Consider the following 19,510-nt stretch of genomic DNA (forward strand, 5'->3'; position numbering starts at 1 on the left):
AACCAGTGGGTTTATGCATCCTACCAGCAGATGGAGGCAGAGAAGAAAAGGTTTGAGGCACTGCTACATAAACAAGAGTGCCACCTTCAGTCCCTCAGTATTTTGCTGCCTCCAGCAGATGGTAGAGGTGCAAACCTGCAGTTCTGACTGATTTGTGAGACTTGGACATTTGGTGTTTGGATTCAGCTCCCCAAGGTGCTAGGTTCCTTTGTGGGCTGTCCCTCAGGTTGAGCCGGGCGACCGAGAGGTTGGATACCCCTGGCTATTGTGGCCTACTGTCTCTGGGGACCTTGATTGTTCCCTCTTGATATTCTGAAGTCCCCTCTGTCCACCACTGGCTCTGTTCTGGGAAGTATCCCTTTTTATTTCTTGTTCTGTTAGGCTTGTTTAAAAAAATAAATAAATACATAAATAGACAGATTCAGCCTTTGGTGCAGTGCCGGGGCGGTCAACCAGTGGGATCTTCCGCGGTTGACAGGAGGGAGAGAGCACGAGAGGCCATGTGAAATTAGTTTCTCCCCAGTGGGGGAACCGGTGAGCTCTGCAAGGGTTGCACGGCATTCAGGCTGTTTTTTCTTGCACTCCGGCTGTGTCGGCACGGGCACACGTCTTTGCTCAGCTTGGCAGGGTAGTTACATGTGCGGCTTGCCTCACAGCAGTGTGTGAGGGCTGAATGTGTTCACGGGCCTCATGGTGGACAAACCGTGCATGGAGGCTTGGCAAGGCCTGCGGGCTCTGGTCTGCCCGCTTGAATTCTTGCTCCCTTGTGCTGGATCCAGAAACCTCAGGAGCAGGCCTCGTCTGGTGTATTCACTCCTGTTCAGGCAGCTCCCCTGGAAGCTGCGGTAGCTTATGTGGCAGATGCCTTGTATGATTTGGTGTGTACATCCGCCAGGAATATGGTGTCTGTGCTGGCTGCGCGCAGACTTCTGTGGTTGTGCAACTGTTTGGCAGACATGTAGTCCAAGACTCAGCTATGCAATCTCCCTTTTTAAGGGGAAGCTGCTTTTCGGTGAGGACCTGGATCAGCTGATGAAGTTCCTGGGGTAATCCAAGGGAAATAGACTGCCAAAAGATAAGGGCAATAAGATCTTTCCATCCCACTCCCATTTGCGGGACTCAAGGAGGTTTCAGTCCGGGAAAGGGTCTTCCACCTCAGGATCCAGGCAGTAGTCTGGGTGCCAGCAGGTCCTCCAGAAGTTGGTCCGGTCAGGGGGACTGGAGGAAATAAGGCCTCCCAATAAAGCCAGGCTTGCCCACTCCTTCCTGGAAGCAGTAGGAGACACTCCTCAAAAAAAACAGGACAGATTACCTCGGACCGGTGGGTGCTTAGGTTGTGCCTTAGAATTTTCATGTCCGCTCTAGGAACACTTTCTGGAGTCCCATTACTCTTCTTGAAACAAATGGGAAGCGATAAAGAGGACTCTTCAAAGGTTAATAAGCAGGGAGGTCATAATTCTGGTGCCTCTAAGCAAGCGGGGTACTTCATCTATTTTGTGGTACCAAAGAAGGAAGGCACTTTCCACACCATTTTAGATTTAGAAGAGGTAAACTTAAGCTTGCAGATACCACGTTTCCAGATGGAGACAGTGCATACAGTGATTGCAGCTGTCCACAAAGGAGAATTCCTGGCATCTTTTGGTTCCTGAACATACCCACCCCGATCAGTCCAGACAAGTGGGTTGTGTATCCCTACCAGCAGATGGAGTCAGAGAGCAAAAACTTTGGGCACTGCTATATATACAAGAGTGCCACTTGCAGTCCCTCAGTATCTTTCTGACTCCAGCATATGGTAGAGGTACAGTGCTGCAGTCTTAGCTAGTTTTCAGTGTAGTTAGAAGAATTTTTCTTTTTGATCTTGTTTGCTTCCTTGGGTGTTAGGCACCTTAGTGGGCCATCCCTCTGTGGAAGCCAGGGGGTTGGACACCCCTGTCTGAGTTTTCGCCTGTTACAACTCTGGGTGTGAAGGCCAGGGGCTCCTGGTTGGCTTACTCCCAAAACTGCTTCCTCGACCTTCTTCACTTGGCTGGCTCCATAAAGTTTGTTAGTTAAAAAAAACAAAAAACAAAACAATCTTAGACTCCACCCTCCCACCCCCTAACTGTGGATAAAAAAGTAGGAGAACCTGAGGTAATTAAAAAGTCAGCTATCATGAATAGCCTTGGGATATTATAGCAGCATAATTAGGCAAAATCATACTTTAAGATAAGTAAGTAAATGGTTACGAACTTGTTAAAGAAAACCATTGCTCATAATCCTTCCATATACGATGGAATCATGTGACCGCTCTATGTTTGTAGGCGGTGATTTTCCCTAGTGTATGCATAGAAAGAACCTGGGATTGGATATATTGCAACATGGGTGCATGAGAATCCTGCCAGTATTTTGCAATAGCACATCGAGTGGCACTAACAACATATTTAATAAAACCATTCTGATCCTTATTGCAACCAGAAGTCTCTACGTTCAAAAGTGTTTGAGAAGGGGTAAGAACCACAGGCATCTTGCAAATCAGGGTAAGCCACTCAGATACCTGCTGCGATACAGTTTGGATTTTAGAGCAGTACCACCAAAGATGAAAGAATGTTCCAGTGTTATTGCATCGCTGCCAGCAGAGGTTAGAAGATCCTGGAGCCACATGTTGTAATTGTTCTGGAGTGATGTACCAGCGATAAAACAGTTTGTATCCATTTTCTATATGGTTAGCAGATATTAAACCTCTCGCTAGGTGTGTATGTATCTGTTTCCAGTCTTCAATGAGCCAGGAGCATTGGAGGACCTGTTCCCATGCTTTGATATGTGCAAAGTCCAAATGAAATTCACCAGCAATAAGTAAATATAACTTTGAGATACGCTTACGTGTTTTATCAGCATATTTACACATACTTTCAAAAGCAGACATCCCCAATGCCAAAGCCTCTAGTATTTATTATTTATTAAAGGCTTTTATATACCGACTTTCTTGATACAAATCAACTCGGTTTACAATGAACTAAGCATAAAATATAATTAACCAATCAACAAGAGATACGGAGCATACAGTTACATTATAACAAGGATGCCTTAACTTGGAGTAAGAAATAAAGAAGGGGTGAACAGAAGAGTAAATAAATAAAATAAATACTATATACAGAAGAGGGGGCAAGGAGCCAACCTCTTTAATAGATACTATGCATGAGAAATATGGAAAATTTGTTTACATAGGTGAGTGGTGGACAATTCTAGATCAGGCAATGGGGTTTGTAGTGGGGAAGGCTTGGCTGAACCGCCATGTCTTTAGTTTCTTTTTAAAAGTTGTTAGACAGGTCTCCAGTATGCTGTGACACATAATGAAGTGACGTAACTGCAAGTACGGGAACACGTCCATGTCTCTTAACTGGTATCTTGTCTTTGAGGGAGTGGAAAGAAAGCAGTCCCCCTGGTTCCCAAATGTGTCAGATGTGTAATACCTCCTGCGATCCAGCTCCTGAACTGCAGGCTATTCGCAGAAGGTGCAAACTTCATATTGTGGAATAAATATGTACTGTGAAAACAAGTTCTTTGGCCCACTAACAGGTGTTTCCATCGCTCCCACATTTGTAATGAAAGCTGAACTATCTCAGGAAATAGTAATGGCCACTGCCACAAATCTTGTGGTTGCCATAAAATGGCTGCTAATGGCGTAGGTCCCAGTAACACCTGCTCTAAAATCACCCAAGGTTTTTTGCTAAGTTTATGCCAGTTAACAACAGCCTTTAGTTGGGCTGCTCCTTGGTAAATAGTGCAAATTGGCCACCTCATGCCCCCTTGAGTCTTGGGCAACAATATTATCCTTTTAGGTACTCGGGGTCTTTTCCCTTTCCACAGAAATTTTAACAATCTCCGCTGCCACTTTTCTAGAGTTTTAGCCGGTACTAAGATCGGCAGTGTCTGCAAGAGATATAGTATCCTAGGTAAAATGTTCATCTTTATAACAGCAAGCCGTCCCAACCAAGATATGAGATACCGGCCCCACTCCTCTAAGTCCTTGTATATCTTAACCATCAGCGGTGGATAATGAAGCTGGAAAAGATCTAGAGAGTTACCTATATAAATTCCTAATATTTTATCTTATGTGAGGCCCATTGGAAAGGGTGGGACTTTCTTAAATGCGTAGCCATAGCTTCAGGCACTGATATGTTGAGTATCTCGGACTTGTCCCAATTGATTTTGAATCCCGAAACTTGGCTAAAGTCTGAAATCTCCAAATTAAGCACAGGGAGAGATTGGACTGGGTTAAAAAGAACAAAATATCGTCCGCAAACTGCGATAGTTTGGAGGAGAATTCTCCTACCTGTACCCCAGCAATGTTGTTATTATGTCGGATCTTGTGAGTGAAGGGCTCAAGAAATAGGGAAAACAATAAGAGGGACAAAGGGCAGCCCTGCCTGGTGCCTCGGCCCACTGGGAAAGATTGAGAATACCCCCCATTTCACCTTAAGACATGCCTGTGGAGCTGCATACAGCTTTTGAATCCAGCCAATGAAAAATTCCCCAAACTTAAGTGCTTGCATTGTTTGAAATAAAAAAGGCTAGTTGTTCAACTGGTATTCCCAGGTAGACTTTTCTCCAGAGGACCTTTTCTCCCTGTGATTACCATCCTGCTAAAGAAATTTCTCAGTCTTGTAACTAAACAATTATCTTTATTAAGTAAAAGTAGGAAATAAGAGGCAGTTAAGAATGCGAGAAATACAGTCAGTTTTCGGGAGTAGTTTGAGACAGTTCCAATAATGACTTGCCTTGTGGCTACTCAAATTATACATGACATATAGCTTTGTTATATAGCAAAGTGTTTTACTTTTTTTTTTTTTTCTTTACCGGGATTTACCATATTAGGCATGGAAGAATACAGGAGCTTCCTAATACTAAGGCTAGAACTGAGGGCTGCCAAATACCTTTATCTGAGATACTTTTTCTGTTCATTGGCTTCTGGCCTTGGGGTAGAAGGGTGTATTTGTAAAGCCACTGTTTCAGTTTCTTGCTCAAGGTCATGCCTGTTTTTCACTTGTGCTGCATTCTTTAGTGCACATAGTCAAAAGCTTTTTCAGCATCAACCACTAAGAGTAGAAAAGGTATTTTATGTGTTCTCGCCCACCAGATAAAGTCCACAGTTTTCCAAACACTATCAGAGGCCATTCTCCAGGGGATGAAGCCTGATCGATCTGGGTGTACTAAATCGAGTAATATATGATTAAGTCTATTAGCCAGTATTTTGGCCAATATTTTCATGTCTATATTAAAGAGATCATCCTATAGGACCCACGTCATTGGATCCCTCCCTGGCTTCGCTATCAACGTGATTCCCTCTAGATTAGCCGAGGAAGATAAATCTGTATGGCCTCGCAGAGAATTAAATAACTTTGTCATACCAGGAATAAGAAGGTCTGCAAAATTTTTATAGAATGCCGTGGTGTAACCGTCTAAGCCAGGAGACTTCCCCACTTTCAATGATTTTATTGCCCAGAGTACTTCAGCCCCCGTTATTTCTCGATCTAGGGCCTCTATTTGTTGTTTATGTAATTGGGATAGTGAAATATTTCAAATATATGAGTCAATCTTCGCATGCTCTATATGAGACAGCTCGATAAAGCTCTGTATAGAACCTGAGAAACCTTCGTCGTATGTCTGCATTGGTGGACAGCATGCGACCGGCTTAGTCTTTAAGTTTAACTATATTGTTTTGAGCCTGTTTAGTTCTTAATTTGCATGCTAGTTGTTTTCCAGCCTTATTTCCACCTTCATAATGAATTCGCTTGCTAAGATCTAGTTTATGAGCAATCTGCACCGTGTCCAGTTCGTCGAGAGCTCTTCTACAATGGTCCATTTGGGCTCAGATCTTGCTAGAACCAGTTTTTTGATGGAGAATCCCTAGGTGTTTAATCTGTGCAATGATAGTCAACTGCTCTTTGGCCTTCTGCTTTTTCACATATGCCCCTCTATCAATTTCCCTCAGATGACAGCTTTCAAACAAGCCCACAATGTCATCTGTTATATGTCATCCAGGTCATTGAATTGCAGATAATCTTGTATGTCCTGCTTTAATTGGGTGCTAAAGTTGGGGACTTCAAGTACACTGTCATTCAGCCTCCAGTATTGTTGACCTTTGTCATAATGTGAGACATTGAGAGTCATCTTAATAGGTGCATGATCAGACCACATAATAGTTTCAATAAGTGGGTGGGATATCAAATTAATACACCCTTTATCTACTAGGAAAAGGTCTAATCGGGAATGAGATTGGTGAGCTCTTGAAAAATGGTGTAGCTTCTGGATTTAGGATATCTGGTCCTCCACATGTCTAGCAGGCCCAGTCTGGCAAGACTGTATCCTGCGTTCTTTTTCTAGAGTATCTTGCGGTCTTTCCCTAAAGCTGAGGCATGACCCTGGGAATTGTCCAAGTGAGGATTGATTGTAATAAAGTCCCCACCCAAAATGAGGTGTCCCTCCGAGTATCTATGAGTTTGGTGACTTTCTCAAAAAATAATCCTTGGTTCGAGTTAGGTGAATAAATATTAGAGTAAATTTCACAGGCCCTAGGGAAATAATCAATAGAATGTAGCAGCCTTCTAGGTCCGGAATACAAGTTCAAAGGTGATATCCTTCCCTATTAATATTCCTACCCCAGCGTATTTCTGTGTTTTGGAACATGGAGCCCAATACTGAGAGGGATACAAAGGATTCTTGAGGAGATACTCATAGCGACATTTGAGATGGGGCTCTTGAACAAATGCAATAGTTATCTGAGATTGTTTCAGGTTAGTAACCAAGCGATGTCACTTTAGGGGAGTATTTAGTCCCTTAACATTAAGGGAGAAAAAAGTTAGGGCTGCCATGGATACTAGAGATGTAAGTGGTAGGGGAATAGCTGCTAATTTAGCTCCCTTTCTGTAAATGCAAGTATCCGAAAGAGTGTCCCTTTACCTAGCATACATGGATAATGCTTCCCACCACTATAACATCCTGAAGCTCCACCTCTAGAAATGACCTCATACATTTTAAAATCAAATTTTCGCCACAGTTGGCCCCGATTAATTCCCTTAGCCCATGCAATGTAGCCTTCCCAGTGTGGCTCTACTGCTATATTAAGAGAGGAATCAGTCATCTCAACTTCTCAGAATCCCACCCAATAACCTACATTTGTGTGAACATATTAAAACATTATGTGAACAATCTCCATAAATTGTAACGTAAAAAACGTAGCAAGCCTTTAGACCTCTATGCTTATAAGTCTTGAGCATCACCCAGCTCGCTGTGCAGCCTGGTAAGTGAATGCAGCAGAAACTATATAGCTGCATCTCACTAGATGGCTCATGCTGAAGTTTATGAACCTGAAATAAGAGAATAGAAATGTTATGTCCTGAGAATACTCATGTAGGGTCGCTTGGTTGATCTTCAGTTGCTGGACTGCAATGGAGTCTGCTTCCCCCCCTTAGATAATGCGTTGCCATCGGGGAGGGTCATCTCTCCCGTATGGGGCCTTGGACGTAGGTGGTATGTCGGCAAAACCGGAATATCCTGCGGCATTCAAAATTCGCGTTGCCTCCGTTAGGGTCTTGACTCGATGAGATTCGCCCTTAAGGGAGAAGCTAAGCCCAAAAGGAAAGAGCCACTATAGCATATATTGTCCTTGTGGAATGTGTCTGTTCCTGGCACTTTTGGATGGTCACAGGAGACAAATCAGCAAAGATCATAATTTCATTCCCCTGCCACATCCATGATGCCTGTTTCCTTGCTGTGGATGCAATTTTCTCTTTAATAAGAAAATCGTGCTAGCAAGCGATGACATCCCGAGGTCTATTGCCCACTTTAGGTCCCAGAGATCGGTGAGCACGATCAATTTTAATTACTGGCAAAGTTTCCGTACTTGCATTATCAGCTGTATCACGCAATACCATAGCACTGATCTGCGCGATCACCTCCATGCTGTCCTGGTAGTCGGATGTTTCAGGTATTCCCCTGAACCGCAGATTTTGTCGGTGGGAGTGATTCTCTAAATCTTCCACTCTGTCAGCAGCTCAACTTCTTTCTGCATAGTAGATTGCATTTCTCATACCGTCTTTATGTCCTCACTGTGCGCATCGACCCTCGTTTCTACTTCAAAAATCCTTCGACCATTTTTGGAGCGGTCCTCTTATCTCTTCGATAGAATTCATAATTTCGCTTTTATTGTTATAAATGTCCTGTTTAAGGTCGGCGAACAAGCTTTTCATCTCCGCCCTAGTTGGTAAGTCATCTTCTGCAAGGAGAGGGGTGTCTGTAATTCTGCCCGGCATTAGGCCTGTATCTTGTGCTGCCATTTTAGAGGAATCGGGTTCTTCGCCTTGACTGTTTTTTTGATATGAAAATTTTCTAAAATAGAGTGATTTTCATTTTATCGACATCGGGTGGTGTCAGCAAGAAGAGTCTGCACAGCAGAGAGGATAAATCTTGAAGGATGCCTTAGATAATTGTAGATATAGCTAGTTGTTGGAGGAGACTCAAGATTAAGCAGCCATCGACTGAGGTGAGGTCATTTCCTCTGGGGGGAGGGGGGGCAGACATATCTAAAGAAATATTTATTTACAAGAGATGCTGGTGGACAAATGGAACAGCCTCCCTGTGATACTTGTGAAGGCACAGACAGTATAAGGATCTCAGAGAAAGAGGAAGACACTATAAAGCTGAGCAGGAGATGTGGATGAGTAGATTGGATGAGCCATTTGTATTCATCTGCCATCTTATTCTATGTTTCTAGTGGATAAGGCTTCCTATGAGCTACCTCAAACTCCCAATCTCAGCAAGAGAATGGCATTTCAACTAACAGTCAGGCCGATACAGTACAGTGCGCTCCTAGTTTTACCCCTTATACAGTAAGGGGTAATAGCACGTCAAACATGCGTCCAACCCCCCCTCAAAAACTAATAGCGCAAATGCATGTTGATGGCCCTATTAGTTATTCCTGCGCGATACAAAAAATAAAATGTGCAGCCAAGCCGCACATTTTACTTTCAGAAATTAACGCCTGCCCAAAGGCTGGCGTTAATTTCTGCTGGCGCCGGGGAAGTGTACAGAAAAGCAGAAAAAACTGCTTTTCTGTACACCCTCCAACTTAATATCATAGCGATATTAAGTCCGAGTAAAAAAAAAATAATTAAAAATTTAAAAAAATTTTTTTTTTAAATTGGCCTGCATCCCGCAAAACTGACGCTCAATTTTTCCGGCGTCCAGTTTCTGAACCCGTGGCTGTCTGTGGGTTTGAGAACTGATGCCGGAAAAATTGAGAGTTGGCTGTCAAACCCGCTGACAGCCGCTGCTCCTGTCAAAAAGGAGGCGCTAGGGACGCGCTAGTGTCCCTAGCGCCTCCTTTTACCGCAGGCCCTAATTTACATAGGCCACCCTCCTGAATCGCACGCCCAGGGGAGTGGCCTGGGCGCTCGCCCGCTCTCCCGCGCGTTTTTTCTGTATCGGCCTGAGTATCAGGGCATGTTACTATATAACTTTCTTCCTTCAAGACCAGCTAGGAAACCTAGTCTCTATTAAATTAAATAAAATAAAATAAATCTTGGCTTATAATTGGGTAGCATCTCACATGGAACCTCAGTGCTGGATGTTTATCAAAGAATAGCACCATCTCAAACATAGAAAGGGAAAGACGACCCCATTCCTGTAAACTAGAGTTAGATACACAGGGAAGGAGTTGGATATAAAAGGACTTGAAGGCATTTAAGAAGGGGAAAAAAAAGGAAAATTGGTCCTTACCTGTTAATTTTTGTTCCTGGAATACCACAGATCAGTCCAGACTCCTGGATTTTGCCTCTCTGTCAGCACATGGAGACAGAGAAGAAAAGCTTTACTGACACTGTTAAACCTAGAGTGCTACCTACAGTCCCTCAGAATGACTTGTACCCAAGCCAAGGTGAGAACAATAACTGCAACTCTCAACCCCCCTCAACGAGAAGGGAAGCAGAGCCTCTATAGAAAACTTGCTCCAATATTTAGCAAAATATCATGTAACCAAACAAACTGCCAAGACGAGTGGCTTTACTGAACAGGTGAGGTTCTGGACTGATCTGTGGTATTCCAGGAATGAAAATTAGCAAGTAAGAACCAATTTTCTTTTCTTGTTCATATCCCAGATCAGGCCAGAGTCCTGGGATGTACCCAAGCTCCCCTATACTGGACAGGAATGGGAATGTGATAGCCCCGCTCGCAATATACTCTCTCCAAACCCCTCTGAGTCCGGATCCCAGACATCCAACTGGTAATGTCTGGATAAAGTGCATAAAAACTTCCAAGTAGCCACCCAAAATTTATTGTGAAGAAACTAGCTGACACTCGGTCGATGAGGTTGCCTGTACCCAAGTCGAGTGAGCCCTTAGACCTTCCAATACCAGACAGCCTTTACAAATATACACCAAGCTACTCGCGTCCTTCAGTCATCTCACAATAGTAGCCTTGGATGCCCTGCACCCCTTTCTTGGCCCATTCCAAAGCACAAAATATGATCTAATCTCTGGAAACTATTAGTCACCCAGAGATACGCTAACAATCCTGCATATCCAACACACAAAATTCCTTTGCGTGCGGGCACAGACAAATCCAAATTCAGAAAGGCAGAAAGATCCACTGTTTGACTAAGATGAAAGATCGAAACAACCTTCAGCACAAATGAGGGCACTGTTTGCAAGGATACCACATTCTCCGTAAACTGGGATCTACAACACCTGAAGCTCAAATTCTTCTGGCCAAACAAATCGCCACAAAATAAACCAAACCCCCCCCCCCCCCCCCCCCCCACCAAAACACACCACTTTCAGGGTTAAGTCCTTTAGAGTCATCCTCCGCAATGATTCAAACGGAGCCTCACACAACATTCATCACCAAATTAAGATTCCACAAGGGAAACACCTTCCGCATTATGGGCTGCAAGTGTTTTGCCCCTTGAAAAAAAAAATGAATCACAGCCAGATGCGAGGCCAGGGACACTCCCTGAATCTTACCTCAAAGACAGCCTAAAGCTGCCACCTGTACCTGAAGGAAATTATAGACTAGACCCCCTCACTAGACCTTCAAGGTATGGGAAATTGAAGCCCAAGTCAGCTGTATGCCTGACCATGGGGGAAAGTCATAAAGAAGAATCCCCGGTGGCCACAGTGTCTATTCCTTCTGCTCTGTGTTCTTGCCTGCAACTTTAAAAGCGCTCTGCGCCTTGGCGTTTTGTCTCAATGCCATCAAGTGCATGCAAAACGTTCCACATCAAGCTTGAATTAGAAGCATTGCTTCCTCTGACAGCCCCCATTTTGCCTGCTGAGAAAATCCGCCTGCTCGTTGTCCATCCCGGCTATGTGAGACACTGCCAGGTGCTGCTCTGCCCAGTGAACCACCAATTGAGCCTCCAGAGAAACCATCCAACTTTTGGTCTCTACCTGTCAGTTGATATAAGCCATTGTTGTCAGATAGAACTCGCACTGCCCAATCTTGTAACTGTGGCAGAAAGGGAAACAAGGCTAAGTGCACCACTCTCGTCTGACCAACTATAATGCCTCCTCCTTTGACCACTACCAGACAATGCGTCTGGCCCTGACACACCGCTCCTCAATAGGAGAAGGCTGGCGTTTGTGGTCCCTATCACCCAATCTAGGATTTCCAACTCCATCTCCAATTCCAGATTGGCCCAACCAAGCCCCACCCCCACAGGAAGAGGAATTTGCAACTCCTCCGATAATGGGATACAACAGGAGGAAAGCACTCTTTGAAGGTGCCACATACACACAAACAAGATATAGCATAGATGTCATAGACCCCCGGATTTGCAACTAATCAAACTCTAGGCTCCTTCAGTCATAACAGGTGGCAAACCTGACTCTGCAGCTCCACCATCCTATCCTCTGTGAGAAACACCTTGCTAACCTGGGTGTCGAATTGAGCCCCTAGTTACTTCAAAGATTGGGATGGCATTAGGTGGCTTTATACTAGGTTCACCACCTAGTCTAGAGCCCTCTACCTCTCTAGGACCTGCTGTACCACCAGATGACAGAGGTCTGCCAACTTTGCCCGAATGAGCCAGTCATCCAGATATTGGGTGCACCAGCACTTCTTTCTTCCAAAGGGCTACTGCTACCACCACCACTTTGGTGAACGTATGCAGCACTGTTGCCAAACTGAAAGGAAGGGCACAAAAGTGAAACTGGTCTCCCAGAATCATAAGCCACAGGAATTTCTGGTGCTCCTGCCTTACTGGGATATGTAGGTACATCTCTGTGAGGTCTAGTGATGCTAGGAACTCTCCCTTGCAAACTGCCACTATGACCAAACACAGCCTCTCCATATGACAAACCATGGTAACTTGAGGACTGTGTAACTTGAGAGCCTAGTATAGAAGTTGTGTATAATTGCATAATTGTGTGCCTTAGTTTTTAGGAGGTGGCAGATTTTAACTGAATCTAGAAAGTGCAATCTAGACTGCTTTTCTGGGTCTGATTAGCCATTGTTTGCAGTTCTTCTTGTGAGAGGCAGCTACAAAGTATCTGAAAAAGAACAAAAAAAAACATTTTTTTCCTGCAAGTAATCTCAACTGTTTAGTTCCTTCCCTCCCTACCCCATCTACCACCCACCCTGAGTTTATTTTTCTTATATAGTCTTTCCTGGACTCCTAGATAATTAGCTTCAATTACTTCATCTCCCATTACATAGTAGATCCTTACAGCTCAGATAATAGTAACAAACTGTCATATTCCTTGTAAAAATTGGTTTTCATATTCTACCTATTAATCTTTACTCGCTAACACTAATAGTTTTAGTTTTTGATTCAAATACCTATTAATCTTTGCTACAGCCTAAATTTTACCTTACATTATCTATATGATTTTAAGGAATTAGTGATAATTTAACAAAATGTCTTTCATTCAATGCAACAATTGTGGTGCTTATGTCCCAAGGCCTATAATTTGGAGAATCAAAGGTTGTCCCTTTTGCCTTCAGCTGTCTGCAATTAAAATGGAGCTGATTCATCTAAGGGAGGCATTGTCCAGGTTTCAATTAACCTCCCCTTCCTTGAACTATACAGTATCTTTCGCCCATTTCCCATAGAGGTCTCAGAAACCCAGGAAAAAATGGTTTACAGTGGGCTTTGGTAGAACAAGATGTATGACAGACACCCAACCTTCCCCAACTTTACAGCATCCGGTGCATCAATCCCCACCTCCCACAGAGATGTCAGACCATCCAGGATTCAAAAACCCAGGAATAAATGGATAACAGTGGGCTCTAGCAGAATAAAACCTGTGATGAAGAAAAACCCACTCTCCCCACTGTTACCCCTACATAATGCTTTTTCTGCTTTGGAGAATGAAGAAACCTCAGCAATAGATTGTGAAGTGATTTCTAAAAGTGAAGTCACCCAATGCATCCAGAAGCCCTTCAACAGAATCAAGTGTCAAAAGAAAGCTGCTTCTGCTGGGAAACTCATAGGAACCAATTTGGGAGCACATTTTGAAGGCAACAACAGTTAAATGCTTTCCAGGATCCTCAGCTAGTAGAAATGAAAACTGGATAGTCTAAGTCAATGAAGAAGAAGAAAGTAGGAACTTTGATATCAGGGTTATCATCCATCTGGGGATCAATGACCTCAATAGAAATGGCATCCATGACGTGCAAAAGATTTTCAAAATCTAGGAAAGATAAGACACACTGCAAAGACTATTGCCTTTTCATGGAAAGGGAAATGAGAAGCTACGGCATCTAGATAATTTCAATTCCTGGCGCAAAACCTGGTGTACAGAAAGTGATTTTGGATACATTGGAGGCTGGGGTCGTGTATGGAGCAGTAAAAGGCTAAATGGTAAGGATGGCCTACATTTGTCTGTAGCAGGAAGGAGGACGCTAAGTAAGAAATTCAAATCATATATTAAACATTTAAAACTAAAGAATGGGGGTGGCAGATGACAGCCAATGAAATTAACGTCACCCCCAAGCAATACAGAAAGTGAGAGGAGAAAATAAAATCAATCAGCTCAAAAAAGCAGAAAAGGTGTCTAGGAAGTGCAACAAATCAAAGGTGAAAAATTGGAAAGCTATGATTACAAAGGCTTGTATTTTGGGCAATAAAATCCCAGCTGCAGGTCCTAATGGTGAAGGCAGACTTGGACATTGTTGCTGTTACAGAGTTATGGTTCATGGATTCTCATGATTGGGATACGGCCATACTGGGTTATAACTTAAGGACAGAAAAGGGGGTGGAGTAGCTCTATGTCAAAAACAATATCCAAGCAACTAAATTGCAAGGATTGTGGGGTATAGGCTGTCCTAAAAATAAAAATAATGGTGCATCCATTTTTACTGGAGTGGTTTACAGGCCTCTGACTCAAACGAAAGAACTAGACAGAGATCTGCTCGAAGACAACCAAAAGGTGGGAAAGAAGGGAGAAGTGGTGATTGTTGGAGATTTTAATCTGCCGGACATAGACTGGAGAATCCCTTCTGCAGAATCTACCAAAAGTAGAGAGATAGTGGATGCCCTGCAGGGAGCTCTATTCAAACAAATGGTAGTGGAACACACGAGGGAGGGAGTTATACTCTACCTAGTGCTCACTAATGGAGATAATGTCTCTAATGTCCGGGTGGATGCCCAACTCAGCACCAGTGATCAAATGGTATGATTTGATATCACAAATAGGATACAAAGTCACGCGAGGACCTGAGTATTGAATTTAAAAAATACAGACTTTTGTCAAAATGGGGACATACTTGGAGGTAGAACAGTGGGCCAAACTAAAAGGAGCAATTTATTTATTTTTATTTATTTAGGGCTTTTTTATACCGACACTCATGATACCAATCATATCGTATCGGTTTACAATAAACAGCGGTGCAATAACATTAACATCAACTTGAACAATAGGCGAAGAGTGAAAAAGTGAATAAAAGTTACAATGAAACAGGGGCACTTGAACTGGGAGGAGGAAAAGCCAGAGTCATGGCTAACATAGAAATAAATAATATCTAGTCTCAGAAATAAATAATATCAAGTCATATACTTAGGACTATAATAATCACTTGTACTCAGGACTGAATATTATCAAATATATAAATAATATCCTATACTCAGGGCTGTAAAATATCAAATGTTCCTGACTAAATAGTATTAGTTCATAAAACTCGGGACTGATTAATATAACGTCAGAAGCCATGACAGGGATGGGGAACGTCGAATGGCGGACCAAGGCGAGTTATTGTGGTTGGGGTGGTCATAGATCAGGGAAGGCTTGTCGAAATAGCCAAGTCTTGAGTTTCTTTTTGAATGTCTGCGTGCAAGGTTCTTGTCTAAGGTCTGGGGGCATGATATTCCAGATGGTTGGCGCTGCTGTCGAGAAGGCTCGATCTTTGGTGGATGAGAGGTGTGAATTTGGCTGGTGGGGTGTGTAGCGAACCTTTGTATGCTTCTCTGATGGGTCTGGAAGAGAAGTGTAGCGTGAGTGGGTAGTGTAAATCGATGGGTGTTCTGTTGTAAATAGCTTTATGGATGATGGAGAGGCACTTGTGTAGAATTCTGAAGTTTACTGGGAGCCAATGAAGGTTTTTTTCAGGATAGGTGTGATGTGGTCTCTTCTGTTGGAGTTTGTTAAAATTCTGGCGGCCGAATTTTGTAGCATCTGGAGCAGTTTGGTGGAGGAAGCGGGAAGGCCTAGCAGAATGGAATTGCAGTAATCTAATTTGGAGAATATAATGGCCTGGAGTACCGGATTTGAAATCTTGAAAATATAGTAGCGGTTTGAGTCTTTTTAGTACCTGAAGTTTGAAGAAGCAGTCTTTGGTTGTGTTGGTATGAACTTTTTTTAGATTTAGCTGGTTGTCAATTATAACTCAGAGGTCTCTTGCTTGGTTGACCAGGGTGTTGGTGTGACTTGAATGTAGGTTATCTTTGTGGTTGAGAGATATAAGGAGCATTTCTGTCTTGGACGTGTTGAGCACAAGCAATTACGTGTTGAGCACAAGCAATTACAAAGACAACAAATCTATATGTTTGAGAACTGTATCAGTTTCTTATTTCTCTTACTTTTGTTTACTTTTCTAAAGGACGTGGCTGATAAAATATTAAAAGCAAACAAGAACAGCGTTCAAGAAATATAAAGATCTCAAAGAAGAACACAAGGAAGAATATCTGGTGAAACTGAGGGAGACAAAGAAGAAATCAAGAAAGCAAAACGTCAGGTGGAAGAAAAGACTGCCAGAGATAAAAGCGAGGTGGTAAAACATTTTTCAGATATATATCCAAGAAAGGAGAAATGTGGTATACTGAAAGTGAAAGGTGACAAAGATCAATGCGTGGAAAGAGATGAAGAAAAAGCTGAAAAATTAAACAAATACTTCAGTTTGGTGTACCCTGGAGAAGGATAGTCGCTAGTTAACAAGACTGTGGATGGGGGTGGAGTAGACAAAACGCCATTTATACAAGAGAATGTATGGGAAGAACTAGGAAAACTGAAAGTGGACAAGTCTATGGGGCCGGATGAGGAACATCCCATGTTACTGAGGGAGTTCAGATGTGCTGGCGGGTCCGCCGAAAGACCTGTTCATTAGATTCCTGGAAATGGAGTGGTGCTGCAAGATTGGAGAAGAGTGGTGGTAGTCCCACTTCACAAGAGTGGGAGCAGAGAGGAGGCTGGAAACTATAGATCAGTTAGCCTCACCCTGGTGATGGGAAAATTAATGGAGGCTTTGCTGAAGGAAAGGTTAGTGAACTATCTTCCATCTGGTGGGTTGCTTGACCCAAGGCAGCATGCATTCACCAGGGGAAGGTCCTGTCAGACAAATCTGATTGATTTTTTTGATTAGATGACTAGAGAATTGGTTCAGGGAAGAGCATTCAATGTGATTTACTTGGATTTTAGTAAAGCTTTTGATACGGTTCCACATAGACTTGTGATAAAAATAAGGTTAGGAGTGGGTGCCATGGTAGTAGAGTGGATTGCAAATTGGTTGACTGACAGGAGACAGCGTGTAATGGTAAATGGAACCTACTCTGAAGAAAGAACAGTGTTAAGTAGAGTGCCACAGGGATCGGTTTTGGGACTGATTCTGTTCAATCTTTGTGAGCAACCTGGTGGAAGGGATAGAAGGTAAAATTTGTCTATTTGCAGATAAGATCTGCAACAGAATGGACACTTCTGAAGGAGTAGAGAGAATGAAAAGCGATTTAAGAAAACTTGGAGTGGTCGAAGATTTGGCAGCTGGGATTCAATGCCAAGAAGTGGAGTCTCATGCATCTGGGGTACGGCAATCCAAAAGAGCTTTATGTGATGGGCAGTGAAAGACTAATGCACACGGACTGGGAGAGAGACCTTGGTGTGATAGTGTCTGATAATCCAAAGATGGCGAAGCAATATAACAAGGCAATAGTTAAAGTCAGGAAAATGCTGGGCTGCACACAGAGGAATAACCAATAAGAAAAAAAAAAAAAAAGGAAGAAGAGGTGATAATGTCCTTGGTGAGGCCTCATTTGGAGTACTGCGTTCAATACTGGTGCCATATCTCAAAACGGATAAAGTCACGATAGAGGCAGCCCAAAGAAGAGCAACCAAAATGGTGGGGAGAGGCTGAAAGATCTCAATATGTACACCCTGGAAGAAAGGAGTAGCAGGGGAGATATGATATAGGCCTTCAAGATACCTGAAAGGTTTTAATGATTCACAATCATCAAATCTTTTCCGTTGGAAAGAAATCAATAGAACTAAGGGGTCATGAAATAAAACTCCAGGGAGGATGACTCAGAACCAATATCAGGAAATATTCCTTCACGGAGAGGGTGGTGAATGCCTGGAACGCCCTTGTGGAAGTGAAGATGAAAACAGTCAAGGAATTTAAAGGGGCATGGGATAAACACTGTGGACCCCTAAAGACTAGAGGTTGGTGTGGCAGTTTGTACCCTTAATACTTGCAACTCCAACATTGCTCTCTGCTTTCACAGCAATGGTTAAGGGAAACTGGATCCAAATAGCATCTGAGGGCCCTGACCTTTACTGTACTGTCTGGTAAACTGATAAGCATGGGGGTAACCTGCTCAGTGCCGCAGATACGTGCATAAGCTTGCTGGGCAGACTGAATGGATCATTTCGTCCTTTTCTACCATCATCTCTATGTTTCTATGACCTTTTTTAAATCCAAAATCATTCTGAATGTCCCTTTCTTTTTCAGGACCACAAAATAAATGGAATACTGACCTTTTCCCTGTTCTTTTTGGGGAACCAGCACCATCGCTCTTAGCTGTCACAAACGATCCACTGTGGTGTAAGTAGTGCAAGGGGAGACTATGAAGGCTTCCCATACCAGATGTGTAAATTCTAATGCATAGCCGTCATTTTATCACTCCCAAGACCCACTGGTCCGTTGTGATTATGAATCACTCGTTGTAAAAGTGGGTCAACCGTGCCCCCCCCCCCAAGAAGAGTGGACTGGCCTCATTTCATTGTGAAGATTTAGCTTCCTCGGTTCCTTGACCAGGGGTATCTCAGGTAAGCTTTGGCCCACCTCAAAAGGACTGGGTCTTGCCCAAGCTTTGCCTCTGTACTGCCAATATCTATCATCTCTAAAATGCGGATGAGTGAGAAAGGATTTCTTTTCCCCCTTCAGCTTGTCCTCAGGCAAAAATGTTCCTGGACTCTCCTAGATGCTTTACCAGCTGCACTTAGGGCCAGATTTTAAAACTTATGTGCGGGCGTAGATTTGTGCACGCAACCCGGCGCGCACAAATCTACGCCCGATTTTATAACATGCGCACGCAGCCATGCGCATGTTATAAAATCTGGGCTCAGCACGCGCAAGGGGTTGCACACTTGTGTACCTTGCAGGCGCCGATGGCTTTCCCCGTTCCCTCCGTATGTTACACGCGTAGCCTTTGAAAATCTGCCCCTAAATCTTCCCCAAACATGCATTTGATCAAGAAGGCCCCTAGCTGAGACTTTGACCAAACATCTGTAGAGTACTTTTTCTTACCCAGAGCAGCTGTCTGGGTAAGTTATACAGGGCATCCACCACATAGTCCACCACTGCCTCCAATTGCTCTGCCTGCTTCATGGAGAACGACATTGTCTCCTTCGCCTGCAACTGCTCAACCCAGTGCAAACAAGTTCTCTGCATAAAACTGCTGCATATCACAGCCCAGATACTCAGAACAGAAGCCTTAAAAATCTTCTTGAGGTGAACCTCCAGCTTCCGGTCCTGCACATCTTTCAGGGTAGCAGACTGTCACTGGAATGGTGATTTACTTGGTCATCGCCGAGACTGAAGCATCGTACCTTTGGAAGTATCAAAAGCTCAAGTGTCTCCTCTGGTAACAGGTACCTGATGACCAGCTGCTTTACTGACTTGGAGAAGGGAAAGCCTTAGCAGGCCCTCTCAGGCTGGCCATGAAGGGGTAACATCCCTTCTTGGTCTGATTCCACCTGAGAGTTTGATGCCTAGCTGTTTAAAGCAAATGTAGAATCAAGGGCCACAACTCTTCCCTGCAAAACCTCCC

This window comes from Rhinatrema bivittatum, chromosome 9, assembly GCF_901001135.1.
Source record: "Rhinatrema bivittatum chromosome 9, aRhiBiv1.1, whole genome shotgun sequence".
In the NCBI taxonomy this organism is placed as follows: domain Eukaryota; kingdom Metazoa; phylum Chordata; class Amphibia; order Gymnophiona; family Rhinatrematidae; genus Rhinatrema; species Rhinatrema bivittatum.